The following is a 17,725-nucleotide window of genomic DNA, read 5'->3' as shown; positions in this document are numbered from 1 at the left end:
AACAATGCCTAAAGTGTACGTTTGGCGTTAAATTAACTGTACTACTCAGTGTGCATGGGTGTACAGGTGTGATACTGTTAATTGCGTAAGCCCATCCACCACGGCTAGGTCATATCACATCGGATGGTAAAAATCGGTTTTTAATTGTCCTGAGGCCAAAAACCGCATCAACAGCATCATTCAAATCGGTTTTTAACTGAGGTCAAAAACCGCATAAAAAGCATCAATCACATCGGGTTTCAACTGCCCTGAGGCCGAAAGCCGCACAAAAAGCGTCAATCAAAATCAAATAGGATTATTAATTTCGGTGTGACTGGCGCAAAATATGCTGTCCGTTTTCTGCAACAAGTTGAATTCGAGAAAGAGCATGTTCCACAACTGATAGAAGTGTTTCCCCGGTCATGTTCAGAATGTGTTGCGCAATGCGTGCCTTCAATGCACCTAGTTTGCAATCGGAACACTGAACAAAACGCATTTCAGATAGCCACACAGCCAAAAGTCACACGGATGAAGATCAGGTTATCGGAACGGTCAGGCTGTAGGGAAATGGCGGCTGATAATTCTAGCATTTCAAAATGGCGCTTCAGCAGCTGCTTACTTGGATTTGCAATGTGCAGAGGTGCGGCTTCTTGCATAAAAAAGATCCCATCCACACATCGACGACGATGGAGAGCTGGAATGACGTGGTTGCGCAAAAGACACTCAAAGCGCTTACCAGTGACGGTACAGGTAACAGGAACGGAAGCACCTGTCTCTTCGAAAAAAATATCGCCCTATGATAAATGATGCAGTAAACCCGCAAGACGCAGCGACCTTTTCAGGATGAAGTGGTAGTGGTTGATTTGCGTATGGATTTTCCGCTGCTCATATTCGAAAATTCTTTATCTTGACGTATCCTATCAGATGGCTTCGTCTGTCCACAAAATCTTCCACGGCCAATCAGTGTTCACTTCTATGCGAGCAAAAACAAAGGTCTCTCTTCCTAAGGTCAACAGGAAGCAACTCGTGCACGTGGGTAATTTCGAATAGACAGCAAAGAGGGATGTTTCTTAGGGTTTTACGCACTGTGCTCACGGGTACGTCCAATGTTCGGCCAATTCTCCGTGCACTAAGCGCTTGTACACCACCACTTGTCTCCACCCGCATTGCTGTGGCCACTGCTTCCACTGGCGTAGAATCAATTCGTTTCCTCCCTCTATCAGAACCAAAAGAACCAGTATTTTCGAATTTCCGAATCATTTTCTTCAGACCCACAGCAGTCATCGGAACAACGCTTTTTTTTTTCGAACCCTTCAGTGTCCGGAACTTCTGCAGAGCGACATGTGCACAGTCATCATTCTTGTAACACAGCTTTACAAGCAGAGGGCGATCCCGCATTGAGACAGTCATGGTGAACGTCGCAGACGCGAAAGGAGGAAAAGCCGAATACCCGGCGTGTTTATACCAACTTCAAAGAGTCGTGCGCATGACAGGTGTTTTCATTTACGTGTTCTTCCATATACTGTGCCATCTATCGATCAATTTCATCACTATCTTTTTTCTTCTGCCATACGTTTTCCTCCTTCTCCGATAATATTGTGCTGAAATTTCACGTCGTTCTCACCAGTGATGTTATTTCTACAGCGTTTTGAAAGTTTAACTTTAATTGTAATCACCATGTACAAAGCATTTTGGGGAGGGGGAACCGAAAAACAGTGCAGTCGTTGTCGTAACGCGGACAAGGAGCGATTGGTCTGGCTTCCAAATGGGCCAGATCATTGACTTTCGGGCCAAGGGTGGAAACATTACGACCATTTTGTAAGCTGTTTGCGTGCCACCGTGATTAAGTAGGTAAGAGGGCTGCTTCTATGTTGGCAGTGCTGTGTAGCGCTTTGTATTGAACCTCTGACTGCGCTTTCTTTGTAAGAGACTCTGTAGCTGGTCGGACTCCTTGTTGGAAGATAATTGCCAGTAGTGTTGGGCAGTTGGAAGTTAGTCGCCAGCAGTGATGGAAGTACTGTTGGGCAGTTGGAGGTGAACAGCCAGCAGTGATGGATGTTAGATGTGAGAAATTAGCATTGATGAAGGGTAGAGGTCTGAAGTGTTAGCGTAGGCTAACGATCTGTACATGTTCGACTTGGAGACTGATTATTATTCATGATTATATACCTCTGTACTAGATGTCATTGATGATTTATATTCTTGTTTGAACTGGATGTCACAATATAAGGAAAAAAATACATTATATGGTTTGCAATAAAATCTATCCTTTGCTAACCACATGCCTATTAGTAATTAGTGCCTTTGGTAGTTAGAATCTTTTATTTAGCTGGCAGTATTAACGCTAGCTGTACTGCAGTAGTTTGCATAATGAAGATATTTGTGAGGTAAGCGCTTAATGAAATGTATAGGATATTGTTAAGATTTCTTTTAACTCAGGGCCACTATTTTGAATTAATTATTTGAAGTCAGGTTGTATTCCAGAATGAGATTTTCACTCTGCAGCGGAGTGTGCGCTGATATGAAACTTCCTGGCAGATTAAAACTGTGTGCCCGACCGAGACTCGAACTTGGCACCTTTGCCTTTCGCGGGCAGGTGCTCTACCATCTGAGCTATTGAAGCACGACTCACGCCCGGTACTCACAGCTTTACTTCTGCCAGTGCCTCGTCTCCTACCTTCCAAACTTTACAGAAGCTCTCCTGCGAAACTTGCAGAACTAGCACTCCTGAAAGAAAGGTAGAGCACCTGCCCGCGAAAGGCAAAGGTGCCGAGTTCGAGTCTCGGTCGGGCATACAGTTTTAATCTGCCAGGAAGTTTCAGGTTGTATTTTTTTTTTTTTTTTTTTTTTTGAACAGTCTGCGGTGTGTGGTTGATCTGTTATTCTGTTATCCTGAGCAACGGATTAATCTGAGATGTACCCTTTACCCTGTGGCTCCTGCAAAATGCAATTTCCACCCTTACACTACTACAAAAGTCAGACTGACGCTCCTAACGTTCTAAAGAGAAATACCTGAAAAATTTTCAGCAGTAAATATCTTCTGGAGTCGTCTGCTGTAAGGAAATGACACAAAAATTCACAAAATTTCTTACGTAACTAGTGGGATACTTGGGTACTGGAGTAGTGCTAGTTAGTGTAAGAAAAATATGAAACTAACGAAAGTTATTATTTATTTTGCAAAAATTCTACGAAAACACAATGGCACTTTCAGTTATGACTTGAGCAAGATATATCCTGGTTCTTTTCGGAATGTTAAGTTACCTCTCAAGGATAGGATTCGCTAATGAAATTTCTATACAAAGTTTAAGATGGTTGTTGACTTGGCAGAATGGCTGAGAGGCGCACCTACTCAACTTGAATAATTATCCTTTAGAATTTTGCTAGGTACGGTTGAGGCTGTCGCGTGTGAAATGCAGTGAAGTGTACTGTCGTGGAGGAAACATGGGGCTCGCAATAGCTGTAGCGCACAATACCGTAAGCTGCGATGACTGCTGTCTGCGCCGCTCGCTGCTGACAAATAAGATAACTCTCGTTCTATTTCGATTTACCTTCGCCAATCAAACTCTCCCTATGCCTTGGCATGGTACACTGGTCAGATAACCAGTCCACCGCGATGCCACTCAAAATTCGCTCGCAGGCATTTAAGTATAACTCTGTCCGTTCACACCGCACAATAAGTGTGTCAGCCAACACAGTGAACAACGATTAATTGCAAGGACTCAATATAGAGTAGCACTTCGATTCACCCTCGACAGAGGTGCTCTCCCAGTGAAGTACTGAGGAGAGACTTGTTCCTCACTCCAAGAGCGACAATGGAACGGCGCCTCTCCACACCAGACGTGAAGGGATATATCTTTCAGTCTCTTCCATTATTCCTTCAGCTCAAGGTGTCAGAATTATCGTCTGCCAGTCAGCATTGCTCTTCTAAAACGGGAGAATGACGTTTCGTTTAAGGCGACCAATCCAGAAACCTGTAGCATTGGCGTTTGGCGTTTGCTGTCTCCCTTTGAAAAATCTCTGAAACTGCATGCTATGTGTAAAGAATGCGTAGGCTGGCCGCTCCCACACAATGTAGCGGAATTTGCTTTTAAGCTGAACACGTGGTTGTTCCCCCCTTTCACTCGGGCCCACACTGTCCGCTATATGGGCGGTCACCAACCGACATAGGCTGGGACGTCCTCTGAAGGGACCGGCGTCTCGTTGTGCGATTTCTCTCCCGAACTAAAAGCTTCTGTGACTGCTGTTTCTGGAATGTATGTGTGTATGCCAGCCTCAAGTATTTCAACCACAATGTGCTTACTTGTTAATTGCATATCGTTTACATGAATTTATACAACATTGACTTTATCTTATCGAGTTTGGGTTCCAATGAACTCGTAAGTGTACATTGTATCATGATTTAGTGTGATTATATCTTTTCTTTAGTTAAGCTTGCGTAAATGTTCGCAAAAGCTCTGTTGTGTTACATTGTTTTATTTATTTAGGCATTATCTTTTTCTTTATGTGTCATTTTCTTTTCTTTTATTTTTTACTTTTTTGTAAGAATGAAGAAGCGTTTTCTCTTAATTCTATCTTCGGTACTAATATTATTACTCCAAAAAGGTGTTTTTGAATGTAACTTAAAGAAGAAAAATCCTGCACAAATCCTTTTCTGACTTTACATATAAAAGAAATAAATAGACTTTCCGTGAGTTTGTGAGATTATATTACTATACTAACTAAGTTTCTTTACAAAAGGTTTAAGGTATCTATAAATTGTGGACTTTACATACATGTTGTGTTGCTGTGGTCTTCAGTCCCGAGACTGGTTTGATGCAGCTCTCCATGCTACTCTATCCTGTGCAAGCTTCTTCACCTCCCAGTACCTACTGCAGCCTACATTCTTCTGAATCTGCTTAGTGTATCCGTCTCTTGGTCTCCCTCTACGATTTTTACCCTCCACGCTGCCCTCCAATACTAAACTGGTGATCCCTTGATGCCTCAGAACATGTCCTACCAACCGATCCCTTCTTCTAGTCAAGTTGTGCCACAAAATTCTCTTCTCCCCAATCCTATTCAACACTTCCTCATTATTTATGCGATCTACCCATCTAATCTTCAGCATTCTTCTGTAGCACCACATTTCGAAAGCTTCTATTCTCTTCATGTCCAAACTATTTATCGTCCATGTTTCACTTCCATACATGGCTACACTCCATACAAATACACTCCTGGAAATTGAAATAAGAACACCGTGAATTCATTGTCCCAGGAAGGGGAAACTTTATTGACACATTCCTGGGGTCAGATACATCACATGATCACACTGACAGAACCACAGGCACATAGACACAGGCAACAGAGCATGCACAATGTCGGCACTAGTACAGTGTATATCCACCTTTCGCAGCAATGCAGGCTGCTATTCTCCCATGGAGACGATCGTAGAGATGCTGGATGTAGTCCTGTGGAATGGCTTGCCATGCCATTTCCACCTGGCGCCTCAGTTGGACCAGCGTTCGTGCTGGACGTGCAGACCGCGTGAGACGATGCTTCATCCAGTCCCAAACATGCTCAATGGGGGACAGATCCGGAGATCTTGCTGGCCAGGGTAGTTGACTTACACCTTCTAGAGCACGTTGGGTGGCACGGGATACATGCGGACGTGCATTGTCCTGTTGGAACAGCAAGTTCCCTTGCCGGTCTAGGAATGGTATATCGATGGGTTCGATGACGATTTGGATGTACCATGCACTATTCAGTGTCCCCTCGACGATCACCAGTGGTGTACGGCCAGTGTAGGAGATCGCTCCCCACACCATGATGCCGTGTGTTGGCCCTGTGTGCCTCAGTCGTATGCAGTCCTGATTGTGACGCTCACCTGCACGGCGCCAAACACGCATACGACCATCATTGGCACCAAGGCAGAAGCGACTCTCATCGCTGAAGACGACACGTCTCCATTCGTCTCTCCATTCACGCCTGTCGCGACACCACTGGAGGCGGGCTGCACGATGTTGGGGCGTGAGCTGAAGACGGCCTAACGGTGTGCCGGACCGTAGCCCAGCTTCATGGAGACGGTTGCGAATGGTCCTCGCCGATACCCCAGGAGCAACAGTGTCCCTAATTTGCTGGGAAGTGGCGGTGCGGTCCCCTACGGCACTGCGTAGGATCCTACGGTCTTGGCGGGCATCCGTGCGTCGCTGCGGTCCGGTCCCAGGTCGACGGGCACGTGCACCTTCCGCCGACCACTGGCGACAACATCGATGTACTGTGGAGACCTCACGCCCCACGTGTTGAGCAATTCGGCGGTACGTCCACCCGGCCTCCCGCATGCCCACTATACGCCCTCGCTCAAAGTCCGTCAACTGCACATACGGTTCACGTCCACGCTGTCGCGGCATGCTACCAGTGTTAAAGACTGCGATGGAGCTCCGTATGCCACGGCAAACTGGCTGACACTGACGGCGGCGGTGCACAAATGCTGCGCAGCTAGCGCCATTCGACGGCCAACACCGCGGTTCCTGGTGTGTCCGCTGTGCCGTGCGTGTGATCATTGCTTGTACAGCCCTCTCGCAGTGTCCGGAGCAAGTATGGTGGGTCTGACACACCGGTGTCAATGTGTTCTTTTTTCCATTTCCAGGAGTGTACTTCCTGACACTTAAATCTATACTCGATGTTAACAAATTTCTCTTCTTCAGAAATGCTTTCCTTGCCATTGCCAGTCTACATTTTATACCCTCTCTACTTCGACCATCATCAGTTATTTTGCTCCCCAAATAGCAAAACTCATTTAGTACTTTAAGTGTCTCATTTCCTAATCTAATTCCCGCAGCATCATCTGACTTAATTCAACTACATTCCATTATCCTCGTTTTGCTTTTGTTGATGTTCATCCTATATCCTCCTTTCAAGACACTATCCATTGCGTACAACTGCTCTTCCAAGTCCTTTGCTGTCTCTGACAGAATTACAATGTCATCGGCGAACCTCAAAGTTTTTATTTCTTCTCCATGGATTTTAATACCTACCCCGAATTTTTCTTTTGTTTCCTTCACTGCTTGCTCAATATACAGATTGAATAACATCAGGAAGAGGCTACAACCCTGTCTCACTCCCTTCCCAACCACTACTTCCCTTTGATATCCCTCGACTCTTATAACTGCCATCTGGTTTCTGTACAAATTGTAAATAGCTTTTCGCTCCCTGTATTTTACCCCTGCCACCTTCAGAATTTGAAGGAGAGTATTCCAGTCAATTTACATACATAATAAAAATAATTAATTTTACAAAAAAGGAGAAAGGTATTTTTACAAATATATCATTTCCTTAACTCTACCTTTGTGTTATATCAGTCTTTTCATTTTTATTTTTCTGCGTCAGTTTCTGTGCTCGACGATCCCCACTGAAATGCTGGAAAGCGTCGACTCATTTGTATGGGTCTCACAAATCGTGAGAGAAGCACTCTAGCATGCGACACCAGGTCTTACTTGTTGATATTGTCATCATAGAGTGGTACTTTTTACCGATGATGATGACTGTGGTTTACTGCACAAACGGTGGCGTCTTGGTACTCCTTTGCTGTCACACCTGGGTCGGTGTGGCAGTTCGATGATAGTAGTTGACTACCGACGATCGTAACTCAATATCGTGACTGTGACGTCTTGGTACTTCACTCCTTGTTCGGTATGGCAATTTCATTTTGCTGAATCTATTTCTAGAAAATGTTGGTTGGTACTACTTAATATTCCGTTTGCCGTTCGCTTGTATTTGTTTGACGATTCAAGGTTTATTTTTGGAGAGGTGGTTGTAGTAGTTGCTATGCCTCAAAGTTCATGGAAAGACGTTTGTAGCAATTTTCTTTGTAGGATAGAAAAGAAAGGCAGCGGAACGGTCGAGGGGTGGCTGAGAAAGCGCGGTGGGACCAAACGGAGAGGGGCCCACGAACAAACAAACGAACGGAAAGGACGTACACGTAACAACATCGGACAATAGAGAGAGACCTTACGATGACAATACGCAAGAAGCGACAGAGTGAGAGAGACAACCAAACGAATCCAAGACGTCCACTATTAATGAAAACAAAGAACGATAAAGACACTGTCTGCTGTCGAGGCGATGTGCCGAGACTCACGCAATGATTAGACTCGCTGCTTTTTTTCTTTATTTTGATTTAATTCCCCTGCCCCATATGGGCAGGGGAGGGTTGTCAGCGGCACAATCCGCCGCTCTTCAGCCAAGTGACATGACAACTAAAACAAGAATGAAGTCTTACATATAAGGCGATAAAAAATGGGGACATAAAACAGACTAAGGGAAGATGATGGGGTCTTCGACATCTGTGACGTCTGGCAGGGATTCAAATTCCGCGGCGCGTGGTACAAGAGGGCAGGTGGTCATTAGTGTGTACGGTGTAAAACATTTGGAGGCAAACATCCTGCAACCAGGAGGGTGCATTTTGTTGTGGGGAATGTTTTCGTGCCATTTCGTCGGTGATCTCGTCATGCTGGAAGCCAAAATGGATCTTCACAACTACACATTTGTCCTAAATGCCGGTCGTTTGTCTCCAGCACGATGGCAACTGGCTCTGAGCACTATGGGACTCAACTGCTGTGGTTATCAGTCCCCTAGAACCTAGAACTACTTAAACCTAACTAACCTAAGGACATCACACACATCCATGCCCGAGGCAGGATTCGAACCTGCGACCGTACCAGTCACACGGTTCCGGACTGCGCGCCTAGAACCGCGAGACCACCGCGGCCGGCGATGGCAACTATCAGCAGGACAATGCAACAAGTCGCACAGCTCACAGTGCGTGCGTGATTCGAAGAACATCAGATTGTGTTTACCGTGCTGCCTCGGCCATCAAACTCCCAGGATTTAAACACAGTCGAGAATCTGTGGGACTACCTCGATCGGGTTGTTCAAGCCGTGGATCCTAATCTGAGAACCCTAACGCAGCTGGCCACAGCACTGGAGTAGGTATGACTCCACATCCCTGTCGGTACCTTCCAGAACTTCACTGACTCTCTTCCTGCACGCCTTGCTGCGATCCGCGCTGGAAAATGAGGTTATTCAGGTGGTAACATTAATGCGACGGGACAGTATCAATATCCCCTGCGTAAATTACCAGTGTAAACGTCATAACTGGTACCCTAAATTTAGCATTTGATTGTATCAGAAATGTTTGCCGCTAAGGGCGCTGAGCCGGCCGCTGTGACCGAGCGTTTCTAGGCGGTTCAGTCCGGAACCGCACTGCTGCTGCAGTCGCAGGTTCGAATCCTGTCTCGGGCATGGATGTGTGTAATGTCAAATGGTTCAAATGGCTCTGAGCACTATGGGACTCAACTGCTGAGGTCATTAGTCCCCTAGAACTTAGAACTAGTTAAACCTAACTAACCTAAGGACATCACAAACATCCATGCCCGAGGCAGGATTCGAACCTGCGACCGTAGCGGTCTTGCGGTTCCAGACTGCAGCGCCTATAACCGCACGGCCACTTCGGCCGGCTGTGTAATGTCCTTAGGTTAGTTAGATTTAAGTAGTTCTAAGTCTAGGGGACTGATGACCTCAGATGGTAGGTCCCATAGTGCTTAGAGCCATGTCCACCATGTGTGTGAGCTAAGGGCGCTGTTAACAAAACAACTGAAATACAACAGCATTTCGAAAGAAGTGGTCGACTCCGCTTCACGCAGCGAATAAGAACTGCGCACTACGTAATGTACTCTAAATTAATGAGCACATTTTCATGTAAATTCACTCTGTAAAATAAATCACCGTTCACTGAATTAAAAACAAAATGTGTTCTCGCAATAACATTACAGATACTTCGCATCCTAGTATTAAACTTCTTAACAGTCTTTGGAAACTTATTTTCTCTTGGGCCCACAGCATGGTAGATGGCTTGTAATGCCAGTGTAAATATAGTATTGAACCAGAATACTGCTACAATTGATTTTGATTTATTACTGTGTACTATACCGTAGCAATGGACCTATTTCTAATTACTACGATTCATAAACAAATAAACGAACAAATTGTAACCATACTGCATTACTGGATTCGCTGTCAGTCGTAGCTGTCAAACACTGGACTCGCATTCGGGAGGACGACGGTTCAATCCCGTCTCCAGCCATCCTGATTTAGGTTTTCCGTGATTTCCCTAAATCGATTTAGGCAAATGCCGGGATGGTTCATTTGAAAGGGCACGACCGATTTCCTTCCCCATCCTTCCCTAACCCGAGCTTGCGCCCCGTCTCTAATGACCTCGTTGTCGACGGGACGTTAAACACCACTAACCTCGTAGCTGTCAAAACTAAAACCGTATATACCATCGATAGAAACCTAAGCTGACTAGAAACAGTGATCATAAGTGAAAATTTCATTAAATGATTAACACGTAAAATTAGGCTGCAACTGAAGTTCCTTATTCAACAATAAGATTACAAGACAGCGAGAGCGCCACCATGCAATATGTATGTAAGTACCAACACACAGCCGGCCGCGGTGGTCTAGCGGTTCTAGGCTCTCAGTCCGGAACTGCGCGACTGCTACGGTCGCAGATTCGAATCCTGCATCGGGCATGGATGTGTGTGATGTCCTTAGGTTAGTTAGGTTTAAGTAGTTCTAAGTTCTAGAGGACTGATGACCACAGATGTTGAGTCCCATAGTGCTCAGAACCATTTGAACCAACACACAATGAAACAAAATTCTTATTAGTTATAATTTTGCAACTGATAACGAAGCGTATTTAGCTGCATGTAGACTGAAGATCGCCACAGAGCTGAAACTGGTCTACTGCGACTGTATTATCTACAGCAATAAAGCAAAATCTATTAAAACAGCATTCTGATTCAATACTTCTGTCACTTGTCGACCTTTTTCCATCACTCATCAACCGTTTGAGATTCATTATCTTTTCCATTTTAGATTAATATTTCAGGGGTGAGTAAAAATAACGTGCATCACTGGACTATTGAAATGCAAGCACCAGCAGGGTCTAATTGTGGTTATGATAATGGAATGTAGTCGAATTATTCTGAAGAGCCAAAGAAACTAGTACACCTGCCTAATATCGTGTAGAGCCCCCTCCAGCACTACTTCCGACATTAGTCGAGACCAGGAGGTGGAGATCTCTTTTAAAACGCACGTCGCAAGGCATCCCAGTTATGCTCAATAATGTTCTTGTCTGGGGAGCTTGCTGGTCAGCGGAAGTACTTAAACTCAGAAGAGTGTTCATGGAGCCACTCTGTAGCAGTTCTCGACTTGTGCGGTATCGCACTGTCCTGCTGGAGTTGCCCAAGTCCGTCGGAATGCATGAACTGATGCAGGTGATCAGACAGAATGCTTACGTGCATGTCACCTACCAGAGCCGTATCTAGACGTATCTGGAGTCCCGTAACACCAACTGCACACGCCCCAAACCACTACAGAGCCTCCACCAGCTTGAACAGTCCCCTACAGACATGCATGGTCACGGATTCATGAGGTTGTCTCCCCACCCGTACACGACCATCCGCTCGAGACAATTTTAAACGAGACTCGTTCGACTAGGCAGTGTCCGCCGCCGGTAGCTCAGTGGTCAGCGCGTCAGAATGTCAATCCTAAGGGCCCGGGTTCGATTCCCGGCTGGGTCCGAGATTTTCTCCGCTGAGGGACTGGTTGTTGTGTTGTCCCAATCATCATCATTTCATTCCCATCGACGCGCAGGTCGCCGAAGCGGCGTGAAATCGGAAGACTTGCACCCGGCGAACGATCTACCCGACGGGAGGCCCTAGCCACACGACATTTACATTTACATGTTTCCAGTCATCAGCAGTCCCAAGTCGGTGTTGAGGGGCAAGACGAGGCATGAAGCTTCGTGTCGTGCAGTCATCAAGGGCACACGAGTGGGTTGCATTTCTGTCACGTTGTACGTTTCTCTTCAGTCGTCGTTGGTGCTGTTCTTGAGGGATCTTTTCTCCGGCAGCAGCGATGTCGGAGATTTGATGTTTTACCATATTCCTGATATTCACAGTACACTCGTGAAATGGTCATACGGGAAAATTCCCACTCCATCGCTACCTCGGAGATGGTGTGCCCCATCGCTCGTGTGCCCACTACAACACCACTTAAATCCTGATAACCTGCCATTATAGCAGCAGTAACCGATCTAACAACTGTGTCAGACACTTGTTGTCTTACAGTATATGATGCGATGTTGAAACAATTTTAGGAACAGAGACTCTAAAAGTAGGCAACGAATTTTGCTGTATGAGCTACCAAATAACTGCTCAAGGGGTAGCCGTTAGTGGTCTGCTAGAGACAACAGCTTGATAAGTAATGACCGTTAATTAAGGTGATTACTGGAGCTGCCAAATTCTCCATTCCCTGCAAGCGGTGAGAACTGTCATCCAACTACCAATCGGCTGCTCTCCCAACCATGGCTGGCGCCGAGCTTCTTTACTTCTAGCAGGGGTTCCTTTGATGGCTAATTGAAATAATGAGCGAAAAACAGGGGCAGTTACGTAACAGAAAATATGCGTCTATTCTGGTAATGTCATAGCATATTTTAGTTCCAGTACCACACAAAAAAAGTTGCGGTAGCCTGATTTACAAGTATGACGGTATATTTATAAAAAGTAATTCCTGTCTCTTCTTGCTGCAGGTCAAGAATGCTACACAGAAAACATTCAATCGACAGTAAAGCATTGAATTAGCTTGGTGCAGCTCCTGAACTACGCGAGACTGCGGGGTGAGATAGCAAAACCACGAAGCACGTTGATTATCGGCATGAAAGATAACAGAAGCTCAGGGAGGGAACTTTATAGAATTATTCAGTAGTCACCTTAAATAGCGCCCGGCTTGTGGTGTACAGAACGATAATCAGTAAACTCGCGTACGCCGCTGAACGTCGGTACTGACAGAACTTACTGTAACATCCCGCAAGTGGTCGACCACGGCGGAAAACGGTGTACTAAAATCGATCACCGATGCAAAGATGGCAGTTGGCTCCGAACTGCTGCTACGGTCGCAGGTTCGAATCCTGCCTCGGGCATGGATGTGTGTGATGTCTTTAGGTTAGTCAGGTTCAAGTAGTTCCAAGTCTAGGGGACTGATGACCTCAGGTGTTAAGTCCCATAGTGCTTAGAGCCATTTGAAGCTTTTTTTTTTCTTATTGTGCCGGGAATTCCGCGGAAACGGCCGGCTCTCACGTGTCCTTCCGCGGCGATTAGCCGTGGCCTGGATTTGAAGTTAACGGCTGGCTAGCCTTTACCGATGTTCGCCATCTTACGATACTGCAGAATTAATTGAATTTGGACCCTGAAAATTCGTTCGCCTCCACGATCCCCCAGTTCGCTGGTTAGGCAAGCCGACGGTGGTCTCACGTCGTCGGGGAAATTAATATGAGATCGTATAATTAAAGACTAATTATAACGATTTTTGAGATAGTTATTTTATCATCACAAAAAGCATATCAAATGAAGGGTAATTTAACGATCAACCCGAATCTGACGTGAAAATTATTGATTTATTTAATCTGCGCAGTCTTCCTTTTCAGTGAGCTGGACCATACGACAGTGTAGGTTGATGATAGGCCACGGAAAGCCTGCACTCTGCAATGGTAGTAATGGATGAGATGTAAAATACAGACTTGCAGTAGTATAAAATTGCTCTCCGTCTTCAGGCCACGAGTGGCCTACCGGGTACCGGGACCATCCGACCGCCGTGTCATCCTCAGTGGAGGATGCGGACAGGAGGGGCGTGGAGTCAGCACACCGCTCTCCCGGTCGTTATGATGGTTTTCTTGACCGAAGCCGCTACTGTTCAGTCCACAATTGGCATCACGAGGCTGAGTGCGCCCCGAAAACATAGCAACAGCACATGGCGGCCTGGATGGTCACCCATCCAAGTACCGACCACGCCCGACAGCGCTTAACGTCGGTGATCTCACGGGAACCGCTGCATCCACTGCGGCAAGGCCGTTGCCCAGTAGTATGAAAAGCGCCCTGAAAAACAGAAAATTTTTTAATATTTAAATTCGGTTCAGAAGGAGCGTAGCCTTGTACGAAAGTGAAATGTAGGCTGTAAACATTTGAAACGTCGTGCTACGGTTAAGAAACACTAAGTGGTCAAAGTTATCCGCACACCCCAAAAACAAACTTTTTATATTAGGTGCATTATGCTGCCATCTACTTCCAGGTACTGCATATCAGCGAATTCAGTAGTCATTAGACATCATGAGAGAGCAGAATAGGGCTCTCCGCGGAAATAACGGACTTCGTACGTTGTCAAGTGATTGGATGTCATTTGTCTCATACGTCTGTACGCGAGATTTACACACACCTAAACATCCCTAGGTCGACTGTTTCCGATGTGATAATGAAGTGGAAACGTGAAGCGACACGTATAACACAGAAACGTACAGGTCGACCTCGTCTGTTGACTGACAGAGACCGCCGACAGTTGAAGAGGGTCGTAATGTGTAATAGGCAGACATCTATCAAGACCATCACACAAGAATTCCAAACTGCATCAAAATCCACTACAAGTACTATGACAGGTGGAAGGTAAGAAAACTTCGATTTCATGGTCGAGCGGCTGCTCATAGGCCACACACCACGCCGGTAAATTGGATTATTGAACAGTAGGAAAACGTTATGTGGAGTGACAAATCACGGTATACAATGTAGCGATCAGATGGGAGGGTGTGGGTATGGCGAATGCTCTGTCAATGTCATCTGTAGCGTGTGTAGTGCCAACAGTGGTGGTGGTGTTATGGTGTGGGCGTGTTTTTCATGCAGGGGGTTTGCACCCCTTGTTGTTTTGCGTGGCACTGTAACAGTACAGGCCAACATTGATGTTTTAAGCACTTTCTTGCTTCCCACTGTTGAACGGCGATTCGGGGATGGTGACTGCATCTTTCAACACGATCGAGCACCCATTTGTAATGCACGACCTGCGGCGGAGTGGTTACACGGCAATAACATCCCTCTAATAGACTGGCCTGCTCACAGTCCTGATCTGAATCCTACAGAACACCTTTGGGATGTTTTGGAACGCCGACTTCGTTCCAGGCACCACTGACCGACGTCGATGCTTCTACCCAGTGCAGCACTCCGTGAAGAAAGGACTGCCACTCCCCAAGAAACCTGATTGAATGTATTCCTGCGAGAGTGCAAGCAGTCATCAACGCTAAGAGCGGGCCAACACCATATTGAATTCCAGCATTATCGATGGAGGGCGCCACGCACTTGTAAGTCATTTCCAGCCTGGTGTCCGGTTACTTTTGATCACATAGTGTACGTGGATCGTATAGCTAATGAAACGTACTGAATCGAACTGCGTCGAAAAGATATTTATGAGACGACTAAAAGAAGGGATTGGTCGTTAGGACACGTCCTGTGACATCAAGGAATCGTCAAATTGAAGGGAATGGTCTCTCTCTCTCTCTTTGTGTGTGTGTGTGTGTGTGTGTGTGTGTGTGTGTGTGTGTGTGTGTGTGTGGAGAGAGAGAGAGAGAGAGAGAGAGAGAGAGAGAGAGAGAGAGAGAGAGAGAGAGAGAAAGAGAGAGACAGAGAGAGAGAGAGGCTTCCACAGGATAGACTGTTATGGAGAGCTGCAACATACCAATCTTCGGACTGAAAACCATATCAACTCTACTAAGAGGCTCTTTATGTGTAGAAAACGACCACAGGGCTAATTTATGTGACTGTATGGCCACATATTTACGAAACACCTAGACAGTAAGAGTGTGCTGCCAAACAATCCGTTCAATGCGTACACATTTAAAGCAATGTTTTCCAGCAGATAAAATTCACATTCGACGGCTATAGGAAGCTATAACTACTTGACTCCCTAGTCAATATTGGCGATAAAAATTCTGTTCTACGCATCTGAATGCTCACCGCACAGATGTGCTAAGCACTCGTTACATCCCGGATGCGAGTTAAAACGATTCGCCGGTATAGCTTACAAGAGCTTGGCGTTTTTGCGCTAATTTTCCAGAAACTTGCGGCACAAGTTGTTCCAGCCCGCCCGCTCAGAAATAAATTACGAGCTGCTTCCAAGAACACGAAACAAAACAGCTCTCTGTTAGCAGTCTGAAGGCTCGCAAAATGACCCAGTAGAGTTATAGGCCCTTTGATGTTTCTTATCCATATAAACGATTTGAGAGAGAATCTGAGCAGCCGTCTTAGGTAGTTTGCAGATGACGCTGTGTTTATCGACTAATAAAGTCATCAGAAGATCAAAACAAACTGCAAAACGATTTAGAAAAGATATCTGAATGATGCAGAAAATGATAGTTGACTCGGAATAACGAAAAGTGTGAAGTCATACACATGAGTGCTAAAAGGAACTCGTTAAACTTCGGTTACACGATAAATCAGTCTAATCTAAAAGCCGTAAATTCAACTAAATACCTAGGTATTACAATTGCGAACAACTTAAATTGGAAGGAACACATAGAAAATGTTGTAGGGAAGGCGAACCAAAGACTGCGTTTTATTGGCAGGACACTTAGAAAATGTAATAGACCTACTAAGGAGACTGTCTACAATACGCTTGTCCGTCCTGTATCAGAATACTGCTGCGCGGTGTGGGATCCTTACCAGATAGGACTGACGGAGTACATCGAAAGAGTTCAAAGAAAGGCAGCACGTTTTGTATTACCGTGAAATATGGGAGAGAGTGTCACAGAAATGATACAGGATTTGGGCTGGACATCATTAAAAGAAAGGCTTTTTCGTTGCGTAGGAATCTTCTCTCGAAATTCCAATCCTCAACTTTCTCCTCAGAATGCGAAAATATTTTGTTGACACCGACCTACATAGAAAGAAACTATCAAATATGGGCAATCGGAGCTCGTACGGAAAGATACAGGTGTTCGTTCTTTCCGCGCTCTATACGAGATTGGAATCATAGAGAATTGTGAAGGTGGTTCAATGAACCCTCTGCCAGGCACTTAAATGTGATTTGCAGAGTATCCATGTAGATGTAGATCTATATGATTACTCTGCAACTCACAATTAAGTGCCTGGCAGATGGTTCATCGAACCATATTCAAGTTATTTCTCTAAAGTTCTATTCTCGAACGGCGTGCAGGATGAACGGGCACTTAAATCTTCTTGTGTGAGCTCTGATTTCTCTTATTTTATTACAGTGATCATTTCTCTCTATGTAGGTGGCTGCCAACAAGATATTTTCTTAACTGGAGGAGAAAACTGGTGATTGAAATTTCACGAAAAGATCCTGCCGCAACGAAAAACGCGTTTGTTTTAACGATTGCTACTCCATTTCACGTATTATGTTCGTGGCATTCTCTCACCTATTTCGCGATAACACAAAACGGGGAGCTCGTTTTCCCTCCGTCAGTCACATGCGATGCGGATCCCACACAGCACAGCAGCACTCCAGAAGAGGGCTGACAAACAGGATGTAAGCAGTGTCTTTAGAAGACTTATTGCACTCTATAAGTGTTTTTCCAATGAATCGCCGTCTTTGGATTGCTTTCCCCACAACATTATCTGTATGATCGTTCCAATGTAAGTTAATTGTAGTTTGAATGCCTAAGTATTTTGTTGAATTTACAGCCTTTGGATTTTTGTGATTTATTATGTAACCGAAATTCAGCGTATTTCTTTTAGTACTCACGTCCATGGATTCGCAATTTTCATTATTTGGAGTCAGTTACCACTTTTCTCACCATACAGCTATCTTGTCTAAATCATTTTCCAACTGGTTTTCATCGTCTGACGGCTGTACGGGACGATAAAAGACAACA

At 45.3% G+C, this 17,725-nt stretch overlaps 1 pseudogene; it reads right to left on the bottom strand.

The window, feature by feature from the left end:
• Positions 1-13,812: 13,812 nt before the first annotated feature.
• On the bottom strand, positions 13,813-13,930 carry LOC126420133 (5S ribosomal RNA; annotated as a pseudogene).
• Positions 13,931-17,725: the final 3,795 nt, after the last annotated feature.

This window comes from Schistocerca serialis, chromosome 1 (genome assembly GCF_023864345.2).
Source record: "Schistocerca serialis cubense isolate TAMUIC-IGC-003099 chromosome 1, iqSchSeri2.2, whole genome shotgun sequence".
Taxonomy (NCBI): domain Eukaryota; kingdom Metazoa; phylum Arthropoda; class Insecta; order Orthoptera; family Acrididae; genus Schistocerca; species Schistocerca serialis.
This window is presented reverse-complemented; position numbering and strand designations above follow the sequence as displayed.